Here is a 21,036-nt window from a genome sequence, read left to right on the forward strand (position 1 = left end):
TCCTCACTAGGAAACACTGTATTTGAGCGCAGGGTAAATGCAAGGCATGTCACCTCTGACCTTCTGCATGACATTCAAAATGCAGATGGACTTAAATATGGTGCAGCTAATTCTTAAAAAAAAAAAAAAAAAGATTCTCCTCGTTCTGGGTTATTTTAGCCCAATCTTTGTTCCAAGGTGATAGTTTCTCTGACATCCCATAATACTGCCAACGTTTTAATTACAATCTTGAGCTTCTTCCTGTAAGAAGTTCTTCCATTTAGGGTGTCTGTGTTTAATCTTTCACTTGACACTATGTTTTACTCCCCAGAAGATAAAAAGGAGGGTTAATGATGAGATATAGTCTGGGAGAATTTTTCAGTAGGGGGATACAGGTGACCTGGGTCCGGGTGACCTCTGTCTGCTCCACGGGCTTCAGAAATCACCTTCCCAATGCTGGCATCATTCTTAAACAGCAGTGGGTTTTAAACAGGCTTCAAGGGTCTTCCCCACCCTGCCCCCTCACCTTGCAGTAAGTGGCAGCCCTAAATAGCCACACCTTCTCCAGGGATGACAGGGTTCCGCGTTCTCTGACTGTTGCAATTTGAGTGTAAAACATCCCTGGTGAGCTTGTGTGTTTGAGCTCTGGGTCTGCAGCCAATGGTGTCACTTTAGAAGGTTCTAGAACTGGGGAAGAGTCACCAGCTCCTGATCACTGGTTGACAGTCTGACCCCACTGCCGGTCATCTCATTACAGGTGGGACCGCTGCTTCACAGTCCTGCTGCGACGCTTGCCCCACCATAATGGGCTGTGCCCCTTCTTAACCTCCAAGCCAAAATAAACCCTTTCTCGTTGCAATGACTTTCGTGCCAGACTGCCTGTCATAGCCGTCAGAAAAGACACTAATACACTCCACTGCCCAGCAGGCTGCTGAGCTGCAGCCATGCACCAGGCTCCTGGCTTCCTCTTCCAGCCAGGGGGAGTCTCATTGCCACCCATGACTCATTCACTTTATCCTCAAGTAGAGACTTAAGCTGAGACTCCTGCCGTAGAGGTGGAGTCCATGAGGTATGAGGAGGGTTTATCGTGAGTTGTCCTTGGGCCAGGAGCCAGGTGACCATCTGGACCCTTCTTATCCACTCTGCATTCCTAGGTGTTACAAGGATGTTCTGAAGATGTCAGTGAGGTGGGACTTCCCCAAGACATTTTACTACTTATATAAGGGGGTGTGGAATCTCTACCTTTATGGACTTATGGGAGATGGTGATTCAGATGGGGTGAAGAGCCCAGCTGGCTAGGGAGATGATACGGATCCTAGACTCCATCTGTTACATCAACCTTATTTCTTTTCCATAACTTTCAATGACTCTGTAAGTGACTAGAAAAATTCCAGTTGAAGGGCTGTGGGGTTGCCCTACCCAGCATGGCTCCAGGGATTAGCCTGACTGGGGAAGTGAGGTGATTAAGAAAAGACAGACACAGGGACGCATGGAAAGTCTGGGGTTGAGTGGACTGGACTCTGTGATGGAGACGCTATGGCCCTCAGGAGGCTCAGCATATTTATTATGTACAGTTGAGCAGAGAGATGGGGTTATTGCACACAGCTGAACAAGGAGGCGGGTTTAGCTGATTGCAATAGAAGATGTCTCCGTAGTGAACCAGTCTTCAGGTCTCAAGAACTCAGCACAAGAAAGGGGGATGGTGGCGTGAGAGGGAGAGCTCTGTGCACACCTTCTATGCACACTAGAAGCAACCACAGATGGACCAGATGGAGGTGTGAGAGGGAGAGCTACTGTGCACACCTTATGCACACACTAGTAGCATCCACAGGTGGACCAGAGGAAGGCTTTGTCATGCCCGTGGGTCTAAGGCATTGGAGTCTTTGACACGGCCCAGACCATGTCAAACAAATCACATTGGTTCCGGACTTCATTGGTTCCCTACATGTGCAAGGCCCTACCTTCAACCTCCAGGACCACAAAAAGGTTGCTCTACTTGTCTTCCAGCCCTTGCAGAATTTGTGTCCAAGCTTCTTTTCTTAAGTCTCCACTCTCATACTTCCCTTCACAAGTCTCCTTCAAGAAAATAAACACAAAAGCCAAACCCTTGTTTGTGTGTGAAGATAGGCCTGCAGCTAGCCAGTGCTAGGTCATGAGCAGAAGCCCTGGCCTGTTGCTACTGTGGCCAGGTCCCAGCGGTCCCAGCAGTCTGGCTTGCAGAATCCAGAGGTGAAGCCTGAGCTGATGAAGCATTCAAAAGCTGCCCAGGTGGACCTAACCCATCAAAGTTTGTGAACACCACGACCTGTAAATCCCTTCACTTTTCATTCCGCTCTTGGCCTGTGCACTGGAATTATGGGTCTCTTTTGTGAGTCCTTATTCTATTGGTTACTTTTCTGTTGTTGTAATAAAAAACCACGACCAGAAGCAACTTAAAGAAGGAAGAGTTCATTTGGTCTTAAGGTCCATCACCGTGGAGAGGCACGGCAGCAAGTGGCAAGCCTGTGGCAGGAACAGGAAGCTGAGAGCTGCTGTCTTCAAATGTAAGCACAAAGCAGAGCGAGCCAGCTGAAAGTGGCATGAAGCTTTTCCTCCCAAGGCCCCACCCCAAATGACAGACTTCCTCCAGCAAGGCTGTGGTTCTTAAGCCTCCCTAAATAGCACCACCAACTGGACACCAAGTGTTCAATGTCTCGAAACTATGGGGGGGGGGGCATTTATTATTCAAGTCAGTACACTTCTGGACATTTCTTTTCCTGGAATGCATCATTTTACTCCCAGGTAACCCCTACACTCAGATGTGCATTCACATGGGTTATCAGGACCCTCCAGGATCAGTGCCCGCCCTGCCTCCACCAGAAAGCCTTAACTGGTGTGACCGCTCCAGCTGCAGACACCCGGACATTCAACCTGAGTTCTTAGGGGTTTCCCTCACCTTTGGCATGTTGTAAACTTAAAGATGGATATTATTTCTTGTTCATTTTCCTTTTCCGTGTTTCTGGGTGTGGCTTGTGAGAGTAGGTAGGACTAACTTAATTGATTTCACATTAAGCCATTGAGAGTCACCTCAGAGAGGCTAAAGAGTCGTAAGTTCTTCGGAAAGCTTTGTTTTAGAGTGGAGGGCAGTGCCAATTATCCCAGAACCTTCGCCACCTCTCTCTCTCTCTCTCTCTCTCTCTCTCTCTCTCTCTCTCTCTCTCTCACACACACACACACACACACACACACACACACACGCACACACACTCCATAAAACTGGGTATTCAAAAAAAGAAGAAAAGTTCCATCTGCTTTTTGTCAAAATCAGATGATTTTATATCTGTACTCTTGCAGCTAGAGCCACGGGGTAGATACATTTAATGACTCACTCTAGACAGACTCAAGTCTGTCCCTGAGAAATGAGGAGGGGGAACCATTAATCTTCTAAAATAAACAATGTTAGAACCGCTCCTTAATCTAAAGAGTGAAGATCCAGGGCGGGGAGGCAGCAGTCACAGGCTTGCCAAATTCCTTGATGAGTGGGGTGGCCCGATGGGAACTGATTGAGTGATCATTCTCTCTGTCCTGTCTGGGGAGCATTCACAGTGTCCACAGCTCGAAGAGGGACTTAGAAAGGCCCTGTCTCAAGTTCTTATGAAAAAGGGGCTTTGGAACTTTGAAGGGCTTGCTTTTCTAAGTTTGTTTTGAGAATTTGGGGGTGCCTCGTTCTTATGTTTCCTTCTTTGGCCTCCCCTTGTGGCAAACCTTTACCCATTCCGACTGCTCACAAGTCCCTGCTTCGCCCCCAGATAAGAGAACTTTCCACTACTTCCCCGGTCCTCACTTGTGTCCTGACCCCGGAAGTTTTACCAGTGCCTCCTTTAAGATCAACCATGTCACCTCCCTTTGTTGCCATCTGCTCTGTCCTCCGAGCACGTGTCGCAAGGGAGATTCCCTTATCTCCATTGGCTTCCAGCCCCATCCTCCCTGCCACCCACTTTAACTTTCTCTGGTGTTAAGTTCTCAGACACTGAGAGTCTGGCATTCTCCAACTTCTCCTTAGTCCTGCCTCGTCTCCCCTCTACATTCTTTCTCGATAATGTTCTTTATTTCTACAGAACCTTGATGCCAAGGATGCTCAAAACTGTAATCCTCTCCCAAATTACATACTAGGGTGTATGTGTGTATAGGATACACCCATACCAACACACATAAACAACATACATATAAACACATATAAACACACAAATAAACATACATATAAACACATATAACACACACATAAACACACAGAGACACATATAAACACACATATACATGCACATAAACATACATATAAACACACATACAAACACATAAACACACACACACACATGGCAGCCAGAGATACTGATGTGGGAGTGTCATATATCAATCTGTTGATTTCATTGGTTAAGTTATAATAAACCAACTGCTTGGCCTCAGCTTGGAACATAGATGGGAGGAGTAAACAGAATAGAATTCTGGGCGGAAGAGGAAGTGAGGTCAGACTCTGCTCTGCTCCCGAAGAGACGCCATGCTCTGCTCTCCCAGGCAACTTCAGCCCACGATGGACTTAGGCTAGAATCTTCCCGGTAAGCGCACCTTGGGGTGCTTACACACATCATTAGAAATGGGCTAGTCCAGGTGCAAGAATTAGCCTGTAAGGGTTAGAGTTCATGGGCCAAGCAGTTCTTTAAATGAATACAGTTTGTGTGTTGTTATTTCGGGCGTGAGCTAGCCAAGCGGCCGGGGTGTTGGGGACGCAGCCACGCCGCTTCTTATTTCAACAAGATACCATCAGGTATCTTCCTTTATTGCTCTCCACTTTATTGTTGAGAAAGGATCTCTCCCTGAGCCTGGATTACTGATGAGCTGAATGGGGGAGACAGAGATCTACCTGTCTCTCCCTCCCAACATTCGGATTCTAGGCGTGTGGCACTGTACTCACCTTTCTACACGGGGGCTGGGGATGTGAACTCAGGTACTCATATTTGCACAGTGAACTCTTTGCTCACTGAGCCTTCTCCCTGGATAAAGGCTCTCTTTTTTGATGCTCAGATGGACATTATTTGGACATTTTTCTGGGTATCTTACATACACCATTTCTAAACCTAGTGGATGGTCCCTGCTCCCTATCCTACCTAACCCATATTTTAATAGGCTCTGGTATTTACTTTTAATCTTTCCATTCTTATATTTACCATAATTACTTCATTCAACTTTTACTTTAAACCTTGGAATGAGGTATGTATCCAATCTCACTGATGTTCTACCATCAAATTCCCAGAATCACCCCCAATGGATTCTGCATCGGAATTATTTCTCATCTTTTCTCTGACTTACACCCACAGTCATAGGTCAGGTCTTAGCCCCTTTTCTCTCTCATGATACCTTTGTTACTAGTGGGTCTACATAAAACTTGAATTTATCAAGTTCATGTAGAAAATTTCCCATCAACCATAGATTTCAAAATATTCAATTCCAAAAGCCAAGGCCTTCCCCACGATGTTTATTTCAACAACAACAACGAAACTCTTAAGCCTATATACAAACCTCACAAGACTCTATGACTTAATGTCAAGTCAGTTAATTTAGCGCCACCGAATCTCTCAAGGGTGAGCAATGAGGTAGGAGGACCCTGAAGCCTATGACAGTGAAGTATTCCAACAAACAACTCCCACACACATTTTCTAGTATCTTTTCCCACTAAAGCCAAATGGGACATTCCCAGTTCCCTGAACAAACAGAAGCTTTCATGCCTCAGTGTGTTGGTATCATGCTACAATGATACCACACTGTCATCCTGCAGTATCCCAAAATAGCTCTCTTCATACTAACTCAACTCTTGCTTCTGTGGCCTCTCTGGGTACCAAGCTCATCTCCAAGCTCTCTTTTCTGAAACCCTCCTAATGTCTCCCACAGCTGGAGAGCACCCCCAGCTATGGAGGAGCACTCACTGTATGTCTCTCTAGTGTTTTATGTGTCCTTCTTTGTTCCTTCCAGCAGATGGGCAGTTACCGACACTTTCCACTCTCCCGGTGAATGACAAGCCCATGCTGTTTGCATTCTTGTGCTAGGGGGCCCATAGAAATTGTAACTTAATCCCCACTGAGAAAGGATATCAAAAAGTAAGAGAGGGAAAACCTACTCTTATTTCCAGTAAATGAATAAGCACAAATGAAAGCAAGGAATACGTCAACAGCCCTAGGTTGTTCAAAGTCCCCGAACTTCAAAGAAAAGCTTACTTCCCAGAATGGTCTTTGACCTTGGAAATAACCCCTGAGCCCTTGGAATAGTCTGCCTGACCAGGGTGTTTGTATGTCTAGGGCCTTACCATAGAACTAGATAAGTTTAAGCTAAGGATGTGATTTATGGCAAATGTCTGCTTTTGCTCCAGAGAGCTGGAAACCGAGTGTCTGAGGCCAGTCACTATGATGCTGATGTCTATGTAACAGACCTCCAATAAAAACCTTGGATGCCAAAGCTGGGAACTGGCCTGGTGGAGAACATTTTTCATGTGTTGTCACATCTCCTTGCTGGAGGGTAAAGTGTCTGTGTCCCCGGATGACTCCATCGGGAAGAGACGACTGGGAACATTGCTCTGGTTTCTGGACTTAGCCACCACGTACTTTTTCTCTTCCATGACTTAAGCCTTATCTTTTAAACTTTATTTAAATCTATTATCTGTATTTGAAGGGGAGGGAGAGAGGCCAAAGGTCATCATCGGGGTGCCTTCCTAGTCACTCTTCACCTTTTTTTGAGGTGGGTCCTCTCCTTGAGCCTGGAGCCCCAGGACTCTCTTGTCTCTGCTGCCCTGTGCTAGGATACAGGCACATGCTACCACACCCACATTTAACACAGATCCAAAGGCCCAAACTCGGGTCTTCATGCTTGCGTTGCAAGGACCAACCGAGCCATCTCTCCAGCCCACATGTTTTCATTGTAATCAAGCAGAATCACAACCAGTGTTTTATTGAATGAGTTTCTCCCAGAACATAATCAAACCCAACTGTGGTCTTGAAGCATCCCTCCACAGAATTTCATTCAAATACTTCAAAATTTTAAGTTTTAAATTGTTAATGTCTGACCTCATGCCTGTTTATCAGCCACTGGAGAATCCTACTACAGGGGACATGCTTTTTCTCATCTTTTGATTTTCTGCAATGTTCTGTACCTCAGAGACCAAGCTACAACAGATACCTAGGGAACATTTGCCAGTTAATGTCAGAATCAAGATGTTAAAATATTTTTTAAATGTCTCCCTAGTTTGCATATAATTCATGAGCCAAAAAAAAAAAAAAAAAAAAAAAAAGACTAGGTTCAAGCTATGGTAACAGAAATCTAACCATATAGAGGCTTCAGGGAGTCCGATGTTTGCTTTCTTCATGAGCAGTTTTTAGGTAAACAGTTTTTACTGTTGGGTAGTCTTACTTATGTGATCTCTTGGGGGCTCAAGTTCCTTCCTTGTGTTCTTTAGCCATCTCTCATGGTGAGGGGTCAGTAGCCTCAGCCATAGAAATGATCATATTGCCCTGTAAACAAAAACTTGTTGGAATGCAGACACTTTTTTTTTCCAGTCTTGTCACTATCTGTCTTTCTGCTACAGGGACAACGTCAACAGAGACTCATGGCCATGAAATAAGGTTCAAAATATTTACTACCCACCCCTACAGGAAAAGGTTGCTATGCCTTCCAGAAGCAGGAAGGAAGATGTGAAGAATCAGAACAAGACAAGAGTGTATGTATCACTCTCACTCCTATGTCCTTGCACCAAAACCAACCAGACTTCTCATAGCTGCAAGGGAGGCTGCACACGGCAGGGTTTAGCTAAGGGGTCAGAAAACATTGTTCATAAGGAGCTGAATAATATTTGCAGCTTGGGATTCTATGTTGTCTCTGTCATGATTACTCAGCCACTTTGCACATAAGAGAAATCATAATCAATATATAAATAAATGAACATCGCTATGTTCCAGTAGGACTATATTTATTGAAGCAAGGTAGGGAACAAAATTTTTTTTTCAGTGTCTCCAGGGATCTTGGGCTGATGACTTCTACAGATTAAAATACATACAACCAAAATTCTACTTGCTGATGCTAGGGGACTGGCACTTTCTATTCATAGCACCTCTTTTGTGGGCATTGCTGTACTACAGAGCCTCGAGGGGTGGAAAGCACATTTCCCAGACTCTCTTGGCATTAAGGGTTCTGAGCAAACTGAATTCTACCGATTTTGACACATGGTAGCAGGATCTGGACAAGTTAAGACAGAAGCTGCCTCCCTGGGACTGTCTCCACAGGCAAGTAGGTGAAGATACAGAGTGACATAGCTGTGGCAGGTGAATTCAGCTTGCTGGGATGCTGTCACTGACTTTACAGACATCATAGGCAGGTGCCACTCAGAGACCGGGAAGTGCGGGAATCTGCTGGTGGCCCTGGAACAGGCTGCGAGCATCTCAGCTGAGAGCTACATCCATACAGGAGATGATACCTGGCAGAATTCTGGGTGGGAGATCCAGGACTCGGGCAGAGAGTCGTCAGAAGTGAACCACCAGCATGCAGGACCACATTGTGGAGGCTCTTTCTTCTGGGGAGGTTTCCTAGCCATAAGAAAAACATCAATTTAAAAAAAAGGTTTATTTTTATGATTTGTGTGTGTTTGCACGCACATGCTCATGCACATGACGGAAAGGGGGTAACATACATACAAGTACAGATGCCCTCAGAAGCCACAGGTATCAACTCCCCTGGAGCTGAAGTTATAGGTGATTGTAAGCTACCTGACTTGGGTACTCTATATGAACAGTTCATGTTCTTAACCCTGAGCCATCTCTTCAGCCCCAAGGTCAGTCAGTATCTTCCATGTTAGTTTGCTACAATAGTATTCAAGGAAAGTATTTTGTTTCTGACGAAGCTGTACATACACCTCACTCTCATTATCCTTGTGTGTCACAGACAATGTTAACTGACTGTATTAAACACGTCACATTACATCTCTGGGACCTAGTTTTTTAATCTGTCAAAGGACGGTATAAGATAAAGTAACTTTCTTAGGGACCTGTGAGCTATTAATATAATTGAAAATAGTTGTTGTTCTATCAGTTTTTGCTCTATAGGGCTAAACAGCTCACAGACTTTTTTCAGTGGTATTGGTTACTGCTATGAGCTAACTTGAAGTTCTCTCAAACCCGTGTGCTGAAGTCCTCAGACTATGACCAGGTTTGGAGACTGAAGTATTAAGGGGGCATTAACTCAAAACAGAGTCATTTCCATAGATCCAGATCCACTGACTTGTGTCCTTACAGAAAGGTTTGGGGACACAGACGCATACGAAGAAGGTGACGTGAAGACATAGGAAGACGGCACCCACCCACAAGCTGAGGAGAGAGGCCTCTGGGGAAACTCCGTGTGCATGCTTTGCCCTTCACATCTGGCCCCCAGAATCATGACATTATCAAAAACTATCAAATCTTATTGTTTGCAACACACACTTCATATTGCCCTGAGAGTGATGGCAAAATCAAATTTCCCACAAAGTTTTCTGGGAGCGTCATCAACAGCAGTGAGCAGGATGGAGATTGAATCTTGCTGTCTACGCTCTAGCACTTGAGGGTGAGCTTTAGGTGTCTGGTAAGAACTTGGAGGTAAAGTTTATATATATATATATATATACATATATATGTATGTATATATATACATATATATATGTATATATATATATCAGGGCTGGTTGATGTCCATAGGAAGCCTGCCCTTGCAGAGGAGGAGTGAATGGGGGCAGGAATGGGAAGAGCAGAACTGGGGGGACTGGGAAGAGAGGAGGGAGGGCAAACTGCAATCCGGATGTAATAAATAAATAATAAATAAACGCTTGCTTTGTGAGTGCAAGGGCCTGAGTTCAGTTCCCTGAACCCACATTTAAAAAGCTGACTATGGCAGGACACATTTGTAATCCCAATGCCAAAGGGGCAGAGACAGGAAGATCTCTGGGATAGGATGGTCAGGCAGCCTGAATCAGTGAGCTTCTGGACAATGAGAGACCCTGCTTCAATGTTAAAATCCCAATTCCAAAACCAAACAAACAACAACAAAACTCAAGGAAGGAATGTCACCTGACATTGATGTCTGACCTGTGCACACATGAGCCGGTATCTGTGTACACACGCACACACACATACACACACACTCACGCACATGCACACACACACACACACCACGCATCTGCACACGCACAGAGAGAGTTTTGGTCATCTCCAAGTCAGAGACGTCTCCTGACAGTTGAGGGAAATAACTTCTGATTATAGTTCTGGATTCCCATGAAACTTTGCAGGGGGTAAAAATTCCCTGGAACCGTCTTCTTGCCTATGTAATAGCAGTACATTTCATGTGAATTAATGTTTTGACATCCACGAATCTCGTGCAAACATGTTTGTTTTCACTGGCACGGATAATCCATACTATACTGCCTGAACCCTAGGCACAGCCAGTAACAAGCTCCTGGGTCTTACAGGACAAGGGCAGACGCTCACCCAGAGACCCTGATGAAGGCCTGCAGTGCATGGCTGAGCCCCTCATCAGGCCCTCTTCTATACTGTAATCACTGATATTTCCAGTTCTGTTCATCCTCTCAATTTCTGCCTAACTTGTGTCCCTTGCAGAAAGCAGACAGAATCTTGGAGCAAGGGATGGTGCTAGTGGTTCTGCTCTGCCTGTCCAAGTGACTCTGAAAGGGTCGTGTTTATTTATTTAACAGTTCGGCTTTACCCCAGCCCTCCACAAGCCGACAAAGAGACAGATGGGAGCTTCTCATGACATTGTGCCTTGCCCTTGACCTGGTCCTGGGCTTTTTCTAGCTCCAGCAAGTCTGCAGCTTCTGGGGCCAGGCCTGAAAATCCTAATCTGCATTTGAGGAACTTATAGATTTTGCTTCAAGTGCATTTTCTGATTCGGTAGCTCTGGGCTGGGACATTTTCAAAGGTAGAACCCTGCCCCACTTTGAGCAGCAGGTTCAGAGGAAGGTACAGGTAGAGCAGGTGGCTCTTCCTAGACTGAGACTGAAGGAGCAAAAATCAAGGCTCTGGCCCTCTGCAAAATACCCATTACAAGACCCACCCACCGATCCATCCTTGTGGCTTTATGTATTTATCTCTAGGAAACATGTCTGCTAAACATGCAAACGGTCTTTGAGTATCATTTTCAAAGCCCAGCTAACACTATAGTCTCCAACAGTATCTTATCTGGGAACCCGTGGCAGCCATCCTGATACAAAGATAGCATGGGGATATAAAGAAGGCTGCAGTAGGAGACTTCAGAAAGGAATTTTGACTAAAAGGAAGGGCTATCAAATAGGAACGCTTTTAGCTGCAAGCAATAGAAAATCTAATTAAGAGTTATTTAATTAAAACAGACATTTACTTCATCTCACCTAATCCAGTAGCTTGGGACTCTATTAATATCACCACAAACACAGATTCCTTTTCCATTTCTGGTTATCAGCTTTATACTGGGGCTTATTGCCTCACGGCCCAAAAATGATCACTGAAACCTCAGGTATCATTTCCACTTTGAAAATAGAAGAAAGTCTGGGTGTCATGGCGCATAGCATCCCTGCAATCCCAGCACGTGGGAAGCATGAGAAGGAAGGATGAGAGGGAGGGAGACAAAGTGGAAGGCAGAGAAAGTGGTGTGCAAGCCACACCGTGAGATTTACCTGGAAGGGAGTGTCTCCCCCAAAGTTTGCATCTGATTGGTTGGAAGTGGATGGGTTTCCTTTCCTTAAACCAATCACTGGTAAAGTGGGTGAGTTTTTCCTGGACCTTGAGCACCAAGATGTCTCCTTTTGAGCATAGGGAAGGGAGCTACACTTCCCAATCATAAGACAAATCCACCTCTCTTACAAGATCACAGAATGGCTCATGGGGTAGATGACTGTGAGCAGGCCACAAGAAACACCTGCTCTGGGAAGAAAGCAGTTCAAGCACATATAGGAGTCAGCAGGATGCCCAAGGCCAGCTTTACTCCAGTTACAGCTTGAGCCAAGTGCAGCCGGACACCCAGCACTCCCCAGGATCTCTCCAGGACTTGATGATTACTGAGTATCTGGGAAAAAATGCGCAAGGCAGAACGTCCAGCGGAGACGGACAGAGCCATGGAGGGAGACAGGCAGAGTGAAGGGGTCCAGTTTGTTGAATGAAACAAAGTGTCCAATACAAATTTTACCTGCTTTCAACCTCAAAAGCCAGCCTGTGAGTTAAGGGTTATTTCTCCACTTTACAGAGCAGAGAGAACGAGAATTTGGCCCCCAAAGTCTGTGAGTAGATTCTGGCGTGCTTGCTGATCTCAAAGCGGGAAGCTTTCACACTTAGGTATTCAGATGAAGGTCTCCATCTGACCTCACCCTGCTCTCCTGTCCGAGGACTCTGGTCTTCAGAGAACATCTCCATGCTCCTGTCTGTGGAAGTCCCTTACTCCGGCTCAGTGGGCCGCTCACAGTGGGGGGGACAGGAAGAAGATGACTGTTACTTCATAGCGCTAACTTCCTAGAGGGTGAGGCTCCATGCTGAAGAGACCGCTCAGCAGGGAAGACAGCTTACTGCTCTGTGGAGTTCTGTTCCCAGCACCTACATCCGACCCTCACAACCTCCTGGAACTCGGCCTCCAGGGGATCCAGCATCTTCTTCTGGCCTCTGCAGGTACCCACACACATGTGCACATGCCCCCACGGACACACACACACACACACACACGCACACGAAAATAAATAATAAAATATATTTTTTTAAAAGATGAGATATAAGGTCATCCTTCTATTCCATGTTTGCCTCACTCCCTGGCCATTCCAACTCATAAATATTATTGGGCTTTTTGTTTGTGTGTTTGTTTTTAGAAAAATGTAGGGCTTTAGGACAAAAACAAAAATTCACTCGGGGGCTACAATAAAATAAGAACACTGCATTTGCTTTTTTTTTTTAATTGCCTAGCAATTTCCCTCCACTTTGGTTATCAAAAGCCTCTGCTATCTCCTTGGGTATCTTGTCTGATTTGAATCCTACTCTGGCAATTACAGAACACTGATGGGGAACATTTGGGCCAGCTGGTCTGCTAATTTGTCTCCGCTTCCAGTGATTGGATTCCTTCAGATCCTGGAGAGGAGGGTCCGCGCGAGGAACCCCCCAAGAGAAACGGGCGTCTTTCTTTTAACCTGTGCTCTCAGTTCTGCCTAGCAGAGCTCGGCCTCCATTGCTGTTGCTGGGCTTCCCCACTCCGTGTGTCTGTGTGTGCCCTGAGCTGTGGCAAGTGTTTGGGTAGGAGGAGAATCTTCCATTCCTTGGCGTATTTCCTACAAGCACGATGATCAAGGTGGGATAATTACCTAGATTCCAGAGATGCTCAGTTTTCGAAGCCTTGTCAGAAGAAATCAAAGGCAGAGAAAACCTTTTCTAATGTGCTCTCCTGCGCATCGCAGAAGGAAAGACGGGTGTGGGCAGGCAGAGGGGAAGAACGCCAACCTCAGCATCTGCAGAGAGGACAGGGCATTGAGTCCACGCCACCTGATGTCACCCAGAGAAGCTGAGAAATCTGGCCAACATCACACAGTTTGTGAATGTAAAATCTAGGAACAAATAAAACAGTGTTGCATCCAAACCCTCTTCTCTGGTGCACCCTACGCTGACTTTGGAAAAGGTGTTGAAAGTGGGGACACTCTCTGCTGCTCTTTTTTGTTGCAGACTTCTCTAATTCTCTAAGTGTCTTGAGCAGTCACATATAGATAAAATTCTTGGGGGAAAAACCGGGAGCCAAACATTCTCTGACACGCCAAGATGGGCTGTGTTTAATCCTTTCGCTATAGAGATTAAAGGTGAATGACCCAGGCCCAAGATGAATGAGGAGAGCCCGAGAGATCCCTTCCCTAATTGGTGATAAAAACCCATGGAAACAGACTTCCCAGGCTCCAAGTTTCCCCTTTCAGCCTGCTGAGTGGTTCAGTCTCTGACCGGGTCAGACTTCTGGCCCAGCTTCAGGCTTTTCTTCTCCCACATGTGAGCTAAGAACCGAAGCTGTGCTGGTCTGTGAGTCACTGGGGCAGGCTGGAGACCGAGGCAGTCCTGACCTTTCTGTTAGTTAGCTCTGTGTCCTTGGGAACATCCTTCTCTTCCGTTCCCTCCCATTTCATTCCAGCTTCTGAGGCTCTGGGGGAGTGTCACAGTAGCCAGTGATGCTCAGCAGATTCGGCTCTCAAAATGAGTAGGACACTGAAGTACAGGCAGGACATATCTACGAAGAATCATCATCACCATGTGGCCCTTTCTTTTCTGCCATCCTATTGCCTAGACTTGGATATACGCCTACCCTGTGTTTCTATGGATGTCCAATACTCTAAAGAAGCCCTTTGGTTATGAAGCCTCCTTGGATAGAATGAGATTGAAGGTGGTGGGAGGATCAGGCACAGAGGGAAAAGAAAATTCACCCTGGGCATCAAGTAAACCAGTCCAGTGCTTCAAAAGAAGGAGCGAGGGCTACAGGCAAAAAGCGTGGGCATCCAATTAGAAGAGAATCGAGTCCAAAACCTAGGTCATCTCTTGCATTCAGATGGCTGTGGGAAGCCCTTTCATCTGGCTGAGCTTTAGAACGCCTGCATTTTAAGAGGGTCATAGTGGCATACACCTGTAATTCCAGCACCGGAGAGATTGAAAGAGGAGCTCAAATTTGAGGCTAGCCTGGGCTACAGAGCAAAACACTGCCTCAGTCACAACAAACCAACCCTGTCAGGCTTTTAAATGGTGCTGGTAATGCTGACTTTCTACGGTGACGGGAATTTGAAACGGGACGATCATGTATGACAGCCGCAATCATTGTGTTGATAAAGCAGGTTTCATGAGGGGCTCCAGCCCGCCACTGTCGGACACTTACCGTTCTTTTCCATTTCCTCCACGAAACACCTGAAAACACAGATTCCCATGACTACTACTTGGTAGCTTCCCTTACCGGGAGCCTCGCCGTTCCTGCCTGGTTATTCATCAGAGTCTAAAGTAAGATGACTCGAGACACTGGGTGCGAAAGTGGGGTGCTGTCCATTCAATGATTTCGTTTTCTTTTTCTTTTTAAACAAAAAGCATTTTTCTTTCTCTGCCGTCTTTGTCTCCATATTCTCTACTAAATGGCCTTCAAATGAGGCACAACTCTATGGGCCAGAACTAATGGCCTTGCAGTGGAGCTGAGCCTGCAACGCCATCTGGATTCCTTGAAGTTGGTCCAGACAGGCTTCCTAATGTGGGGGAGAGGAATCCATACTCACGGCAAAGGAGAAAAGGGGTCCTTGGCATGGTCCCAAGGTGGAGGTTAGATATCAAGTTGGCCAGAGCAGGCCTTGTGGCATGCCTCCTCTTTCAGGCTGCCCTATCTGGCTGAGCGGTCAAAGGCAAGCTCCCCAATGGCCTCGGCACCCAACCATATCTAGGTACCAGGGACCAACACAGCCGGCTGCCTTGACTAGGCTAGTGCGTGTGAGGCCAGAGAGCAGACGCGGCACAGACAGAGCTGCTGGCAAACCCAAAGGGGACCCAGGTGCCTCTCGTCTCCTGAAGCAGTTTCATGAGGAGAGGTTAGGTAACATATGGGCCCCAGCTTCTCTTTCCGCAGCTGTGGATCAGAACACACTGCTGCTTTCTGTGCAACGAGAAAGAGTCTCGGTGGTAACCCTGCCTGCACACTCCTGGTCCATTCTTTAGAGCAGGCACAAGTTCCTGAAGGTACAAGATAGGCTTACTCCACCCGGGGATACAAAAGATAAAAACAGATTCGACTCTGAGGACAAAGATAAATACAAAAGTGTCCGGGAAGAAACAAAACAAAGCCTTGGCAGCAGGGAACTGTGCTCTAAATTAAAACAAACTAGGTTAGTTCTAATATTATATATCAGGAATATAATATATTAGGAATATATACTATGTAAAATATATAATTATATATTTTTATACATATATAATATATTTACATATTTAATACATATATAATATATATGTATTATATAAATATATCATGTTAGTTTTAAATATATTATATACAATTACTAATACATTGTTAATTATTAATTAATTAGATGTTTATTACTTATAATTAAGTGTATAATAATAACATGTGGATAGAGAGAGAGGAGATGCTCACCATATTTATGTAGCCCAGACTGGCCTCAAATTTGATATCCTTCTGCCTAAAAGTAAGATCATTCAGGTAAATCCAGCCAAAGAGCATGCTTCCCAGTAATTTCTTAAATTAAAAAAAATTACATGCTGTAAAAAATGTTGCACTGGCTGGTTTTGTGTGTCAACACGACACAAGCTAGAGTCATCAGAGAGGAAGGAGGCTCAGTTGAGAAAATGTCTCCATGAGATCCAGCTGTAAGGCTTTTTCTCCATTAGTGATAACTGAGGGAGGGCCCAGTGCATGGTGGGTGGTGCCACCCCTGAGCTGGTCGTCCTGGGTTCTACAAGGAAGCAGGCTAAGCAAGCCAGTAAGCAGCACCCCTCCATGGCCTCTGCAGCAGCTCCTGCCTCCAGGTCCCTGCCCTGCTTGAGTCCCTGTCCTGACTTCCTTTGGTGATGCCGAGCGAGCGATGTAGAAATGTAAACGGAATAAACCCTTTCCTCCCCAAGGTGCTTTTTGGCCACAGTGATTTGTTGTTGCAATAGAAACCCTAACTAAACCGGGCAGTGGTGGTGCATAACTTTAATCCCAGGACTGGGGAGGCAGAGGCAAGTGGATCTCTGTGAGTTTGAGGCCAACCTGATCTACAAGAGCTAGTTCCAGGGCAAGCTAGGACTGTTACACAGAGAAACCCTGTTTTTGAGAAACCAAAAAAAAAAAAAAAAAAAAAAAAAAAGAAAAAAAAAGAAAAAAAGAAAAAGAAACCCTAAGACAAATGTCACCAGTCCGTGTGGAGTTACAGTTTCGTGGAATTTTTTTGTTAGTGGTGTGCTCTGGGTGTGGTTTTATTTTGTTTTGGGTTTTTGTTGTTGTTGTTGTTGAGAAAGGACTTAAAGTTGGGTGGGTAGGAAGGGGAAGAGATTCTGAAAGGATACGGGGGAAGGGAAGAATATGATCAAAATATATTTAAGTTTAAAAATTGTTTTAAAATATATAAAAATAAACTAATATGGCCATAAAAATGTCAACATCATGAAAGATAAAAGCAGCAGAACATTCTAGTTTGGAGAGAATTCAAGAGAAAGGTGGAGAGGTTGCTCAGTGGGCGAGTGCTTGGTTGCCTAACATGCAGAACATCCTGGGTTGGTCTCTGACTGGGGGTGGGTGGGCTGTGTTGTATACAGAGTGAAAACAAAAACAAAAACTGGACATGGCATTTTATTCTTTATTTGTTCCTGCCCCTCCCCTCCAGAATCTATAACAGGTTCCAACAATTGGCACCTTTGAGTATAGATTGAACAACGGATTATTTTCCTACTTTAGTGTTAAATCCCCTATGTAATATTTATCATGGGACTTTGTAATTGAACGTCCCTGATCTCTGGAGATGCTCACTGAAATGGTCAAAGGTAAGATGCTAACAATGTCTGCAACACACTTGCAAACTCTGGATGGCTCAGCAAAATGATGACGATGGTGATAACACTGATGATATACTACCCCCAACACTCACACTCGGGGCAACTGTGCAAAAAGCACAGATGAATGGTGTTCATGCGTGCAGGTTTTCTTGAAATCTTTGACATTTTTCTAAATAAAATAATAGGGGAGAAGAAAGGGGATGTGTTATTGATTTGAAAACATGTATAGGCATATCAAGCAAACATAATATGTGGGCCATTACTGAATCCCAGTTGGTCAAAGCAACTATCAAAAAGGAATCACCTGGGAAAAATCTGTGAAAGCTGGATATGCTTTAGGTGCTAGAGGGTATTAAAGAATCATGGTTTGGCGGCACTATAATGATCTTCAGGTATTAGAGAGGCACAGAAGTTTTTATAACTGGTGTGATATTTAGGACTTGATGTTACATAGGGTGGAAGGTAAAAGAATAAAAAAGCAAATAAGAGGAAAATGGGAAGAATGTGATAGCTCTTGAAGCCAGGTAATAAATATACAGGCGTTCTTCCACATTAGCATCTTAGCTTTGTGCCGGAAAATCACAATAAAGTTTTATTGAGCTCTAGAGAAGAACAAAAGGTAGGGGAGAGGGTAGAACTGGTGCTCAATGCATCTTACGGTTGCTCTCTTTTGTGGAATTTATAGAGGGAAGACATGAGAGTAAAAGGTGGACTATTAGGGAGGTGAAAAGGAAGAGGGGAGGAGGAGATGAAAAGGAAACCAGAGAGCGAGCATGGCCAAAGTGTATTATATGCATGCAGCCCAGTGCTTTATCCATTTAATACACATTTATTTTTAAAAGATCTTTTAAAAAATAAAAAAATATGAGGAGGGTACTAGCAAATAAAATAAATTTTGCCGGAGGATAGAAACAAACAACTTATAAATTAACCATTTGTAAATTGTAGCCTTTCTCTGTGACATTTGGGAACTTAAAGTTCATTTGTTTTTCCTTTCTTTTGGGTTCAAATCCCCCTCCCCTCCCTCCAGTCCTTCCTTCTCACTCAACATGATAACTAAACAGATATCTATCACTGTCCCAGAGGCTCCAGCATACACATTTTCACCCCTGTCTCGTGACAGAGCTGCTGAACTGGGTGCTTTGTGAAGAGGCTCAGGGTGACTCTGGGCTGGGCTCAGACCAGGACCTTGGACCTTAGACCTCTGCTCTAGTCGCTAGCGAGCTTGTCGTCTCTTGACCATCCAGAATGAAGGCAGCTCTAGTCTCTATAGTAACCACTCTGCCTAAAATCGGAATTATGTGGGGGAACAAAACGTTTAAAGCCAATTGGATCCATTCATCCCTGAACAATGTCAATTTAAGGGCTGTTACCCAAGTTGTTGGCTTACTGAATGGTCTCCCACCATGTGCTCCACGGAAGGAAGTGGGGGAGGGCAGCTGCAGCAAACACCCCATCCCATACAGAACCACGCATGCTTTTTTTTTTTCCCTTCTCCCTCTTCAAACATCTCTTTTATAGCCCAGAGTCATAAGCTCTTAAAACAAACTTTCAGGAGAGGCAGTTTTATGGCCCCAAGACTGAGAGGCAAAAGTAGAAATCTAAGACTCACCCACAGGCAAAGCAAGCTTCCCAGGAAGGATGAGGACTGAGCCCAAACCTGACAGCTGCAGGTAGGTCTCCGGACAGCTCTCCTCCGCAGTCAGCTTCCCCTCAGACAGTCCTTGGCAAGTAGTTGGAGCTAACACGGCCCTAAAATGGGAAGTGAAATTGTCCAGCCTGCAGCAATGTTCACCTGTTCTACGGGGGTCACAGGACAGTTTAATGGGGGTGACTTTAGGGTCTGATGGCAGGTATGCACAATAACTCATTTTAGTTCCGCATCACTGCTTCCCATCCGCCTGTCTCTACGAATGGGTTTCTGCTCCTCACTTCCCTCATTTTCTCCAACGCTTACCTCTAAACAGCTTTTGACTTCCAAAATATTGCCAGGGGTAGGGAATGGAATTCCTGTGCCCTGTTAAATAGTCTATTGTTTTAAAAACTTTTTCTTATGTTTTACCTTTTCCAAGTGAGACAATTTAAGCAACAGGATTCAACCTTTTCTCTTTCATCTTCCCTCTACCCAAGAAACATGAAGACCAGCAGTTCGCTTAGATGCTTTGAAGGAGCATTTACAAGACTTTGCCAGTGACCTGTAACCGACATGCCAACAACTGAGTCTCGACACAGCCAGGCTTGCCGGGCTTAGCAAATGGAAATCCGGGTGATCAGCTCCATTTGAAATTTGGATGAGTAATTGTTTAGTCTGAATAAGTTTCAAGTAACACATGAAACCTACATCTAATAAAAAAAATGTACATTATGTCTTAGGAAATCATGTTTCACTGGGTACTTTGTAGTGTGCCTAACAGCCCTAAGTCACACAACACAATTAGCTACTGTCCTGGAGTATGCGCAGAAAATTGTTTCCAACCACAAAGACCTGGACTGGAGAGAGCGGGCCATAAAGGAGACCTCAGCGCAGGGAGCTGTGTATGCCAGGTAACCTAAGTCGAGAAGAACTGGTTTACCAGTGACCTGAGGAGGATTTGGGAAACGGCAGAAGGTTTCTGAAGGCTGGTATAGGGTACCTTGTGTGAAGCGGCCTAAGTCAGCTAAGGAGAGCCTGGTGTCATTCAGTGGTAAGGTATTTGTCTAGCATGTGCTGGGTTCAGTCCTCAGCACTATTCTAAGAAGTCATTTAAGGAGGAGGGAGATTATTCAGCAGGCCGTGGGGTGTCCCTAGGTCTCATGCAGGGGAGTGACAGGGTTGCACTTGTTTGTAGGAAACGCTCCCATCGGAGAAGACCTACGACAGTGGTTCTCACTGTGTGGGTTGAATGACTTTGGGGGTTGAATGACTCTTCCACAGGGATCACCTAAGACCATCAGAAAATGCAAATATTTACAATGCAGTTCACAGCAGTAGCAAAACTACAGTGATGAAAAAGCAGCGAAAATAATTGTATGGCTGGGGGTCGGCACACATGAGGAACTGTATTAAGGGGCTGCAGCATTAGGAAGGTTGAGAACCACTTCACTAGTAGAAGAGGCTACAGTGAGCCTTGGAAAGGCCGTGAAGGCATCCCGAGGGAGTCCCCGATAAGGACTGAACCCGAGCCAGCGTGTTTTGGAGATAAGAGAACAGAACGAGTGAATCTGAGAGATGACGACCCCCGCTTGTCAGAACTGTTGATGTGCAAGGCGCTTGGCGGTGAGAGTCAGAGCCCTAGGATATCTAGCTTGGGAGCTGGGAGAGCAAGGCTAATGGGCTTGGCCATGAACACTGCAGGGCAGCCTGGTGATGAATTAACGCCAATCTAGGATGGAGCCGTCAGTCAGCGTGTCCTAATTAGAAACCTCTCTCCTTAGATGTAGTTAATTAACAATTGGAAACCCCAATCAGGAGCCCATCACCTTCAGAGTGAATCCTTGGCCCTTCAGAAGTCTA

General features: G+C 45.2%; 1 long non-coding RNA gene across 2 annotated transcripts in view; it reads right to left on the bottom strand.

Moving 5' to 3' along the window:
- The window catches only part of LOC126507990 (uncharacterized), a 50,488-nt gene that overhangs the window by 14,358 nt on the left and 15,094 nt on the right, over window positions 1–21,036 (bottom strand). The window contains exons 2-3 of one of the 2 annotated variants that reach the window (XR_007593686.1): window positions 19,156–19,295; window positions 12,848–13,495 (exon numbers count right to left, since the gene is read on the bottom strand). This is a non-coding gene — a long non-coding RNA (uncharacterized lncRNA). Of the gene's footprint in view, window positions 1–12,847; window positions 13,496–19,155; window positions 19,296–21,036 lie in introns of those variants that run through there. The other variant, XR_007593685.1, reaches the window with a different exon arrangement.

Source organism: Alexandromys fortis, unplaced genomic scaffold (assembly GCF_014885135.2).
Source record: "Alexandromys fortis isolate MF-2015 unplaced genomic scaffold, M_Fortis_MF-2015_v1.1 scaffold_73, whole genome shotgun sequence".
In the NCBI taxonomy this organism is placed as follows: Eukaryota; Metazoa; Chordata; class Mammalia; order Rodentia; family Cricetidae; genus Alexandromys; species Alexandromys fortis.